Raw genomic sequence first — 12193 nt, 5'->3', positions numbered from 1 at the left:
AAAAATGATTACAAAATCTTATTATAATTAGAAATTGTATTTCCCTAAAAGTAATACTATAAAATAGAACAAAAGGTAAATTGATTAACAGAACTTCTTTTTACTGATTTATATAAATTAACTAACTAATTTTTTATGAATATTTCGTAGATATGAAAACTTTAGGGCGTGAAAATCCTATCAGTGATAAAAAAGAAAAAACTAGAATACTGGTAAAAGATAATCAAGTACACTTACAATTGAAAAGTGTGAGCGAAGAAATATTGTTGCATCTTTCTTCCTTTGAATCAAATTCTATATTGTTTCATAAATCATTATTTAAATATTTTGAAGTATGAAAAATAATATCTTTGACAAACTATTGACTATTACCAACAAAGATATTCTGTATCAATTTTCTGAATGTGTAAATTGTTCTAAAGCAAAGTAATTTCTAAATAGAGAGATGGGTATCAAAACGAAATTACTCATTACGCCGTCCATTAAGAATTCCCTCGATTTCTCGTCTTTGCCCTTCCCTCCAGTTTCTAGGCACTCCTTCATTCTCTATTTCTTTGCCGACACGCAGTCGCGAAGTTGGACGAAACTCGTTATCGGATAGAACGGCCGATTACCGCCTCGTCTCGAGTTCGTCCTCGACTTTTAACGCGATTATACGTCGCTGAAACGCTAAATTGCGCAGCGCAACGAGAGTTAACGCTCACGAAAACTGCTAGTTCGAACAATGTACTGACGAACAAATAAGCGACGAGCTCAGCGGGGGCAAAAACGCGCAGCGATACCGAATTAGACAGAAACGAATTATAGGAGAAAGATATTAGCATAGTAAATTATGAGTTAGACTTATCGTGAAAAAGGTTCGATGAGCTCTATAATCAAACCTATTTTTTAGCATTCATCGTATTTCGTATGATATAAAGTATTACTTTCATTTGTTTCTTTTCTTAACGTAGGTATACTTATCGAATTTTATCGATAATTAGTTCTTTCGACATTCAACAGTATTTTTTAAAATATTAACCCTATAGAATAAATAAATGAATTTGAGAATCCTCTTTCTGACAATATTGTACAATCGTGAATTCATTATATGAATGCATGTAAATGTACATATATCTTACAATAATTCTTGGCTTGTTATCCTATTTAGTGAGAAGTAGGAATGCGATAGCTGAGAACAATGGCGGTTCACAAGTGGCCACGTGACTCACATACTAAAACGTTATTTGTTGACGCAAGTTACGTGACCAGCTGTGAACCGCTATTGTTCTCACCTATTGCATCCCTGGTTAGAAATAATGTTGAACAAATTGAGCTTTCGATTTCTCAAACATTTTATCATTTTACTCTTATTGCAATAATTTTCTATTTTTATATGAACTATCCTTTTCCTTATTTTTGTAAATGTATTTTTAAATAATTTGCAAGCAATTTTTAAATAATTCAAGAAGAATGAAAAATTTGTTTCTCACTGACATTTGATCTGATAGGATAATTTAGAAACTATGTTTTTAAATAAATTAACCCCACTTATTTATAAACTTAGAAGTGTATTGAAACAAAAGGGTATTATTTTTAATATTATAATTACTAATAATTAATCGTACCATATTATAGTATACTATAGTACAATAATAAATTATATAGTTAACTTCTCTTATATTTATATACTTATGAATAGAAAAATATTTACTTTAAATTTTCAAAAAACGCTAGAAATGATTTGATAAGGAATTTTTATGGATATCCAATAATTCCAATGATTATAAATGTAATTTTATTCACGATTACCAATAACACAGTTAATTCGATAATTCACTTTCCAGTAATAGCAGTAACCATAAACATCTTATAAAATAACTTACAAATAACTTGATACTGTTAAGAATACCGATTACTAAAATAAAACACTTATTTCCTCTATGCTTTCAAAATTGGTCCACAAAAGGTGGCACGAGGGTGGTACACTTTCTACAACAACATAATAACAGCACAATCGTTCCCCTGAAAGAAATACTTACCGCAACGTCAGAAGTGTTCAGTGTAGCATGTACGTACATGGTATATTCAGAATCACGTAATCATTAAGTTCGAGATTTAATCGATAAAATCGCTTAGGGGAACAAAAGATCTGAACTCGACGCAAAGTGCTTGCATGGAGGTACATAGAACCTGTACGTAGGAGCATTTGTAACGGAATGTGTATTGATGGAAACGCGTTACTGCTTGTTCGAGAGTGAAATAGCGAAAGCTCAAGGAATCAATCGAGCCTGAATATTTGAACCATTCAGAATCTGTAAATAACTGAAATTGCGTTAGGTGCTCGAATAAACCATCTTCCTCGGATCCGTGGGAATAACGCTCGACTCCTTAAACGTCTAACATCGTAAAAATGCACATAGCAGGGTAAATTTACAGCGCTGCCAACGCCCTGAGCGCCTAGATTGAGCTCGTTTTTCGAAAAGTCTGCTTCTACGAGAATTCGTTGATTCAGCTCAAGGAAGGGCATTATTTATCACTTACATGAAAAGTTCGCTGTAATTCAGCCTTTTCTTTACCTATGAACGTAAAATCGCACAGTTGCAGGATTCAATCGTTATACCTAATCTTCCATCATTACAACGTATAAAGAACACATTTCTGAAGCCAATTCTCAGTAATTAAGGAATATTGATTCATAACTCTTGTTTGTCTTGCAAAAAGTAAAACTGGAAAAAGATAAAAAGACTTGCAAGAAAAGAAATAACAGTAATTAGAAATATTGTAAATAGCACAAATTACTTATTGGATATAGATTAATACTTGATTGGTGTTTTATAAACCTTTTGTCACGAAAATAAAGGTATTTGTCATGCTGACTGACGCGCACAATTGCTTCTAATTTTTATTATGGTGAAATATTACATTATGAACTCAATTCACGTAAAATCGTCCGCAAAAATAATTACTGAACTGATTGCCTTTTTTCCATTTCTTTTCTTTCATGTTTACGTCCGAATCGCAACTGTAATTTAAAAATTCCCGCAGCTTCAAAAATCACTTACGAACCAGTGAACACGCCACAGTAAAAACAGATGTGAGTTGTATAGCGCCATACTCTAATATGATTACATTAGGTATATTATGGTTCACAGTATTTTTATAATCTATTATCAAATAAGATTATTACAAACACATATTATTTCATTAAAAAGCCAAGCTGAAAAAAATATAATATAAATAATACAAAAAAATTTAATTTTCTATATGTTAAATGCTAAATTCGAAACTCATGTGTAGCCTACCTTTATTAAAAAGAAAAACAAGACTCCATAATAATATAACAATATAAATAATATAAGTACTTACATACTAGTTGTAGATATTGTATATTATAACTGAAATAGATCCTTTTCAACGATTAAATATGAAGAAAATAATTATACAAAAAAAGAAAGGAATCTACTTCATTGTAAAAGTACAAAGCTTATCATAAGTCGAACATGTTTCAATTCTTCCACATTAACACAGGCTGTCAAGGCACATCCCCTTAAGAAACAGATAAAAAAGATGAAATCCGCAAACAGAACAGCAAAGAAACCGCATTTTATGTAACCCAATTGTTCCCCTAATGTCTACGTTTTACAACTGATCCACACCTTCTGTTATCACTGTCGTCGTCGTTCCGCCCTCGTAAAATTACCTTAAGTCTAGCCCAGCAACACTGAGAAGCGACGATAAGCGCAACTAATTGCTTTCGTAATATCTCTGAATTCCGTTCCAGCGAATCAGCGAACTTCCCAAAATTTTCGTTGAGGAATCCCAAAATCGCTGTAACACGGGATAATCGGTATCAAACCGAAGTTAGCTCGCAATCATGGGGCATCACCACCTGCGATTTTATAAACACCAGGTCCTGATAGCGTTATCCCGCAACTCGTGGGTAAAAGTAGCAGTAACTGTTGCAGTACAATGGAATATTGTGGGAACATCCCAGCCCAGTCCTAGCAACGCTAAGTGTCATAACGCAGGAACGTTGATGATCGCGACACAATTGTCCCTTAACACGACAACCCGATTCACAGCGACAAAAAAGTCGTTGCTAGGTTTTCTGAGGCGAAAAAGCGTATAACGAACCCAAACGCGTTTACACACGGAAGGCTCCCCTCATACGCGTTAATTAATTGAATGTCTGCTGGAAAAAGCAGGGAGCCGATTAAACCGCGCTTGATCGCTTTAAAAATGTAACGAGGCAATTAGAACGGTCCTGTGGATGAACTCGAAATGTAAATACAGAGAAACATCGCGCACTGTGGCCCAGATTAAGGGGTTACATACCTCTGGAGTGCTTCAAAGTAGGTCGAAATTAACAAATTTTTTCTATGGGTGAAATTATGTTTTATAGAAAAAATGAAACTCGTTTCTTATGCAATGATGTTTTAGAAATATGCCCTCAAAGTTTTACAAGAAGAGATATTTTATTGTAGCTTTTACAGTTTTTTGAAACAGCATTTGTTGTTTTATGGATCTCTCTACTCTTAATTCGAAGCAAACAATAATTTTTAAGTTAACCCTTAGCTTACTAACAGAAGGGTCCCTCACGAGCCTGCACCCTTTAACATACCAAGTGGAGTCCTATTACGACCTCATACCCTCCAAGTATGGAATGTCATATTTATATATATTTCGTTTGCAAAACCTTCTCATTCTTTTTTCTTTCTTCATCAACTTCTCTTCCGTTCTCTACTCAATTTCATTCAAGCGCGAAACTCTCTACCTAATTGTTCGTTATTCTTGTGAATTTTGAAATGAAACTTTGAGGAAATACTCCTAAAGAATAATACTATAGAAAGCTAGTACGAGAGACATTCAAAAAGTTCCTCACATCTTATATTTATAATCAAGCTTAAACTAAAATGTAAGAAACTTTTTGATCACCTCTACAATTCTTTTATCCTAACAAAGGCATGTAACCCCTTAGCTCTTTGAAGCACAGAATTTTATAAAATAAAAAGGTCCATGTTGTTCACAAATTTTATTCTTATATCTAGCAAAGTAGCTTTACTTTGATCATCAGAGAATCACCAAAATGCTTCCAGTAATTTCAATTCTTCCAGGCGTTATAAAAAATATCCCACAATGCAAATTTAGATATTACAAAGTGGGACACTTTTAACCCCGTATTTCAAAGAGTTAAACGATCGTTCCCGTGCTTTATTCCGCGAAAGAATCAAAAGAAAAAAGTCACGCTGGAAGAAAGGCGCCTGGAGCCTGAAGAATCGAACCTATCGCTCACCTGTTCCAGCAATCGCACACCTGTAAGCGTGGTCGCTGTTGCTAAACCAATCGTCTCGTACGTATCGTTGTTTGGTCAGTTTACGAGCTCCTGCACTCCGCGGATATCGATTACCGATCAGTTCGGCCACCACTTCCTGCTAATACTAAAAAATGGGCCGAAGACTTTCCGCAAACTCCCACGAAAGCTCCCGAGCTAGCGTGGGAGAATCCGTGATACCGAGGTACTGGAGAGAAACAACTTTTGAAAGGAATGCTGCTGCGAAACTTTCGGCGCATTTTCGGTTGAGGGCCACTGGAACGGTGGATGGAATATTGAGAGGCTTATTACCTCTCAATTGTTCCTTTTGTGGTGTTATTATGGATTCCTTTTATCGTCCGCCTATTAAGGGTTACTCGAATTGGTCGTTATTTCAGTTGGTTTTAGACGAATTTACATTTCGCGTGGCTTGGAGTTCTTTCTGTGGTAATTGTCTGGAGCTGCATTGATGATTAGAATCGTTTGTTGAGGACTTCGTTGACATTAGGTGTCGTTAGATTTCTTGGTTTGATTCGTTTTAGGGATGTTATTGTAACATTTTACATGTCTGTTTTAGAAGTAGGTAAAGTATGAGTATATGCCTATTTGTGTTTCTATGTAATGATTTAACGTAACTGTAACTGAGTTTACAAAGTATTGGTTGAAGTACCATTTAAAGAGTCTGTACATTGTTTTCGAAATTCAGATTAAAAGAGTCAATACAGTAGAGACTCCCGTATCCGAAATAATAGCCAGACAAAAGTGCCCAGATAATAGAATTTTTATTTGCATTAAACTTCATTTTCATTTGCATTAAATTTCATTTATTTAGAAGTACAAATGAACAAAATTTATTTCAGTGTTTCAGGACTCCATCTTTTTAGTTACTAAATTACATAACCGTGTAATTTTCAACATTCGTTTCTGTTTTTGAATGCCTGACATTGTAAATTTCCCAATACCATGTATTCTTCCCAATTTCGTTACACTTTCGCCACTTTCGAGGTCTTTAATTATTTTGGATTTTGTTTCAACAGTTAGAACTAAACATTTCGATTGCTTGTTATTATGATACGTACTTTGTCAGTTTCATACTGAATTATCATGATCAAGATTTCATCGGCCAAACCTGAAAAAGTACAGTGTCCCAGAATAAATGGTACAAACAGAAAGGAGATAATTTTACATGAAAAAATAAGACGAAAATATAAAATAAAAGTATTTGATATCACGTTTCATTTTCTAGAAAATTGACTTTGAATTTTGACCGAGTACAAATGTACCAAAGTACAGTTCTAAGCGTTTGAGGGGTAAATAGAGAAACTGGAATGCTTCTAGCGTACATAGAGACAGTCAGTGGTCAGATCCAGAGTGTTTCCCTTATCGTGTGTGCTCTTGAAGCACCCAAAACTGTACTGTCGTACGATTTTACCCGACCATACTTCAAACTCAATTTTCTCAAAAATAAAGCACGATATCAAAAAAGTTTATTCTATATTTTCCTCTTATTTTTTCATATAGAATCACCCACTTTCCGCTGGTTACCATTAATTGTGGGACACTCTGCATGTATTCCACTGTATATAAGCACCTCTACAAAACGCTGCTCAGATAACAGGACATCCAGATAATAGAACGTTCCAATATTAGGATATTCGGATAATAGGGATTTGGATACAGAATCTTTGCTATAATGCAGATCAGGAAACTCAATACTCTATTATTACCCCTGGCAAAAAGCTCTCGACTATACGCAACAATATAGAGTTATTTAAAAATATTGTAGTTTTAGGAATGTAAAATGCTGTCGTATGAATATGTGTTTGGTATAGTAGTATTTTAAATTTTCAAAAACTACAATATTTTCAAATAACTTTGTGTTCTTGCGTTTGACCGAAAACTTGTTGCTAGAGGAAGCATTAATAACTTCTCTTTGTCAAACGTTCATGTAATGAATGAAATGAAATTGTTCGAACAACTGAAAAACTTCGTCTGAAAAATATGCATTACTGTTCACTCTATACTTAGAAAAAGAAATGATGATAAAGGGTGGATTAAGCAATAGAAGTCACAGAATACCCTCTGCGGATATTTGGAAACAATTTGCATATCCCTCTGACCTTTGACCGCTTTGCAGCCCTACTAGTTCTACTATTGGTGTAAGTTTGCCCTTCAAAGTGTACCTAATATTACACCTCAGCTATTCAGCAGAGAACTTCCCTACAGTTTCTTCAATGTTGTCCTAATAGATAACGCAAGTGTCCCTCTGCAACTTAACATATGTTAACTTAACATATGTTTAGATGCTTACATATGTACACTGAATAATACAAATATTTGAACACTAGAATATATTTGATCTATCTTATTATGTCTTAATTATTTACGCATAAAATAGATTCATGCTTTTTTCTTATGTCATCTATTATAGTTATAAAACATAAAATTTCTAATTAACTGAAGCAGTATATCATTATATTGAGACACACCACAAGAAAACAATGAATCAAAAATTACAAATACTAACATAAATACATTTTATGATTACTTGTATTAAATAACTTATCTGAAGACAAAAATGACTTTAAATATACCTTAGTATTCGAATGTTTTCATTAATTACTTTGAGTGTATATATAAGATTCTGAAACTTAATCAGAAACTTTAAGAGGAATTGTACATATCAGAAGATGGCAAAAGTTAAGAATAACGAAATTGAATTTTAGTCTCTCTAAATGGCTATAGCACTGCTTCCGGCGTCATGCCCGACCTCGCCTGACCCAGTAATTCAAGTTGGAGTCAGATATATGTATCTATACGTACAGTACCCTCTCAAAGTTCCCGATCAAAAAGGAATTTCGTTATTTTGTTACAATGCTAAAATTCACTTTTCCAATAACAGTAACAGGAGATACCACTAATAGTAAAAGTAGTTAATTTCTCTGCCTTTCTTGGACAGAAGCACACATAATAAAACTGATAAAATTTATAATTAGAGTTCACTTTTCTAATGCTAAAATTACTAGTAATTATTATCGTATACGTGTCTCTATCCAAGTGATCAATATAACAAATATTAGAAAAAGTATGTATTAATAATTCAAGCTTCTAGTATAATTACATTATACTTTATACTCTTAAAAAACAGATTACAGTTAATAAATAATTCAAACATTCTTGTGGGAAGTAGCATAAGTGCCAGAACAGAAAAATTGTATATTTTATTAAAATATATTCTATGTGGCATGTAGTGTCATTCTTTTCCAAGAAGAAGAATTTTTTAATTTTAGCATTTACGCTACTTCCCACGAGAACGCTTCAATTACCTTAGATACTTATTTTCTTAATAATTTCACTATCGATACCTTAAATACTTATTTTCTTAATAATTTCACTATCGATACCTTAGATACTTATTTTCTTAATAATTTCCCTATCGATTTCATTCAAAGCACTTTCAGGTGTCATGCATAAACGAAAGTCGTAATTTATACATATTGTTTTGGGCCAGTCCAGTCGAAAATACCTTCCGTAACAATTTCTGTAACTAATCAAGGATGGGTAGCGTATTTACGGGTTTCCGGCGCGCGTCTTGATTGCGATTAGACTTTAACCCTAGCGGAGCAGAGAGTTTCTGCTCCCCTTTCGATGTACACAGTACTTTAAGGTACTCTTACAATCAGGACAGATTCAACCGAACCTCGCTACGGGCAAGAAATTTCAGGTTAGATTGAATCGCGTATAAATGAATGCTGCAATTACACACAAACACACAGTGTAATCAGGAGACGGTTCGGAAAGTTTAGATTGGTCATACCCGTCTCCACATTCTACTTGCGATTATTACAAGTATCTCTAACTGTTCACAAACCGCAGGAAAACGGGAACTATATGGGATGATTCAGAACTGCTGGTTAATTAAAGAGGAGAGGTGATGAAAGAGGCATTTCTTTTTGTTGAGGAGTTAGGCGTTCGTTTAGCAAATAATAGTTAGAATAACATTACAAGAAACGTGCTATCTCTATTGTGATGGATTAGGGAGCGGTCATGCTCAACCATCACCACCATGTCAGCCATGTCTTGGAAGTAAATATTGGTAAATAAGTAAAAAGTTTTGGATATAGGATAACTCTGGGGAAGATGATCTTGTGGATGAGATGATTCTTGGTTAATATGGATTACAAGTCGTAATAATTGTTCCTTTTGTTTGTTTAATAATAGAATAATTGACTATTTTCAAAAATTGTTTGCATGTTCTGTTATTTTTAATTTACTAATGTTTTAAGAAAAAGGAATGGCTTCATCCGAATGCAGTGCATAGATACAACGTTCAGATATTGTTGATATCATTATGCAATAAACTCTATTAAATAATAGAATATTTTACGTATATTGTAACTTTTTTTTCCCTTAAACTAAAGATTATTTTTTATTTGTACATGCACACTACAATTCTACACGTATTGTCCTTCCGAAATATATTTTCGTATTTGCAATAATAACTGTATTTGCACACTATTAAAAAATGAGTCATCTCATTCGAAATTACCCTAAGTAAATGACACAATTAGTGGAAATACTTGATTGGCAAATTGAATTTGGGTTCAACATGAAACATGGTTTAATAGCGAAATTTCTAAAGAATTGCTTGATCTACAAAAGAAATATTAGAATCCTGCATGATCGATTACATTGTACCATACAAATACTTCGAAAAAGAACCGAAGAAGTAATTGAGGCCGCCAACGTACAATGAATATTGCATACGGTTATTGATGAGTCTTTTTGCGAAGTAAAGGGTGAGATTAATGGTACTCTCACTATTCCTAAGTAAGAATATCAATTCGATTGCGAGAGAACAGCTGTATTAACATTTGTGAAGAAAGATGGTAAAAAGATGTAAGAAATGAATGTAGCGAGTTGTTCGACATAATACTAAAGCAACAACAATTTACATATTAAACCTTAATATTACTTTTAAAGCGCATATTAATTTTATTTACTATTTAATTTTGTTTAAAGTTTTTAATTTTTTATTTAAAGTTTTCTTTTAATTTACTAGTTAATTTTATTTACTATTTATTTACTATTTAATTTTATTTACTACTACTATATTTATTTACATCGTCACAGAGTAGCAAAATTGATATACCGTGTACATAATAGTGTAGCTTTAGTAATATATGGATATAGTCAACAGAATCAACAAATACTATATCTACAGTTCAAAGAATTAATGAAATAATATCCTTACTCGTTATTATCTTACAACTGGTTACTGACATATTTACAGTAGAAAAATAATGAACTTTCAGAAAGCTTTGACATTTGAAAATTAAATAAAATCTATTAGTATTCAAAACATTGAAGTGAATTTAAACGGATTCAGGACAATTCTAGAAGAATAAATCTTCACTGTGTTTAATAGTAATAATTTAGTAAAGATTGGATATAAAAAGTACTTTTGTCATTCAATACACTTATTGTTCAATTTAAAGTAGTTAATTCTGGATGGAGTGTTCGACAATAAGAATTAGGAATTTTTGCAAATAATTTTACATGCCAAAATAAAGCAAACATGAAGAATGGCAAAATTGCGTTTGAAGTTTCTTTTCTAAGCTATTAATTGCTAAAGGTATGCATGAAATGCAGACGTAGCGTGTCTGACGTAGAGAGCCTTATTCTACTGCTGGTATCAATCAGGTTAGACGCAGCGCTATTAGTAGAATGAGATTGTAGAATAAGTCTAGTCAGACATATTCGACGTGCACTTTAGGCATTTTTTGATTGCTTTTCATTGTTACCTAATTTTTAAACTTAATATTAGTCTTTAGAATTTCTGAGATTTATGGTACTTTGTATTATACACAATATTATCCAAGACTACATTTTGTTATCTTATTTATTGCCCACAACATGTTTTAGAAATTATTCAATTTGTAGACATTAAATCACTAGACAAATTTCTTTCTTTCTGGAATCGTTTGCAAATTAGCGTAGAGCCATTTTAAATCTTCGACAGCTATATAATAATATATATTCTATAAATATATATCTTTTGGTAAATTCATGCTTCTTGCTTCTATTTTGCAAAATTATGTATGACCTCCTGAGAAAAATGATGAGATTCATAAACTTCAAAACCGAGGGACTGAAACGGACAATATAATGTCCATTTTACATATTGTATATTTTGCCTCGATTGTCTGCAATGGAACTATCAATACAAATGATCATCGATTTCAACTCCTCTAGTGGCTAACGTTGGAAGTCGATGCAAATTCTCGTTTACCAACCTACAGTAAAGTAGTTGTGAATTACATTCACAAAATTCTAATTTTAAATTGAATCATAGAAAGCTTGATACCGTACATTTGAAACAGGATTAAAATAAGAACATATTCGTATTAGATTAAATTTAGGAACATAGTATTCAACACTTCATACAGAAGAAACAAATATGAATACGTATAAGAACTCTCTAAATTTTTTGAGTTATGAATAAATTGCCATAATAAAGAATAGCTTGCCATGTAATTTAGTGGGCATACTTTTAAATATTGTAAAAGATCATACACTGATTTTGTAAACTGATATAATATTTCAATTAATAAATAGATAAATTAATAAACTCTTAACAGCTACTACACAAACAGTTAATATGATTATAAGAATCAGAATTTAAAAAAAGAATAGTTTGAACTTTATGTGGATAAGAATAAAAAACTAAACAAAAGTATATAAAGTTTAAAAGGATTATGTTAACGTGATTATGTCTGTAACATTTTGAACACGTTTGAACGTAATAATGTTATAATTTAATGTAATGCAAAAGACAAGTTAAACTGACACGAATGTACATTTCATGTCGTTTTTCACAAAAAGACAATTCACAGTGCA

This window comes from Calliopsis andreniformis, chromosome 4 (genome assembly GCF_051401765.1).
Source record: "Calliopsis andreniformis isolate RMS-2024a chromosome 4, iyCalAndr_principal, whole genome shotgun sequence".
NCBI lineage: Eukaryota > Metazoa > Arthropoda > Insecta > Hymenoptera > Andrenidae > Calliopsis > Calliopsis andreniformis.
The sequence above is the reverse complement of the archived record's forward strand: the minus strand, read 5'-3'. Positions refer to the sequence as shown.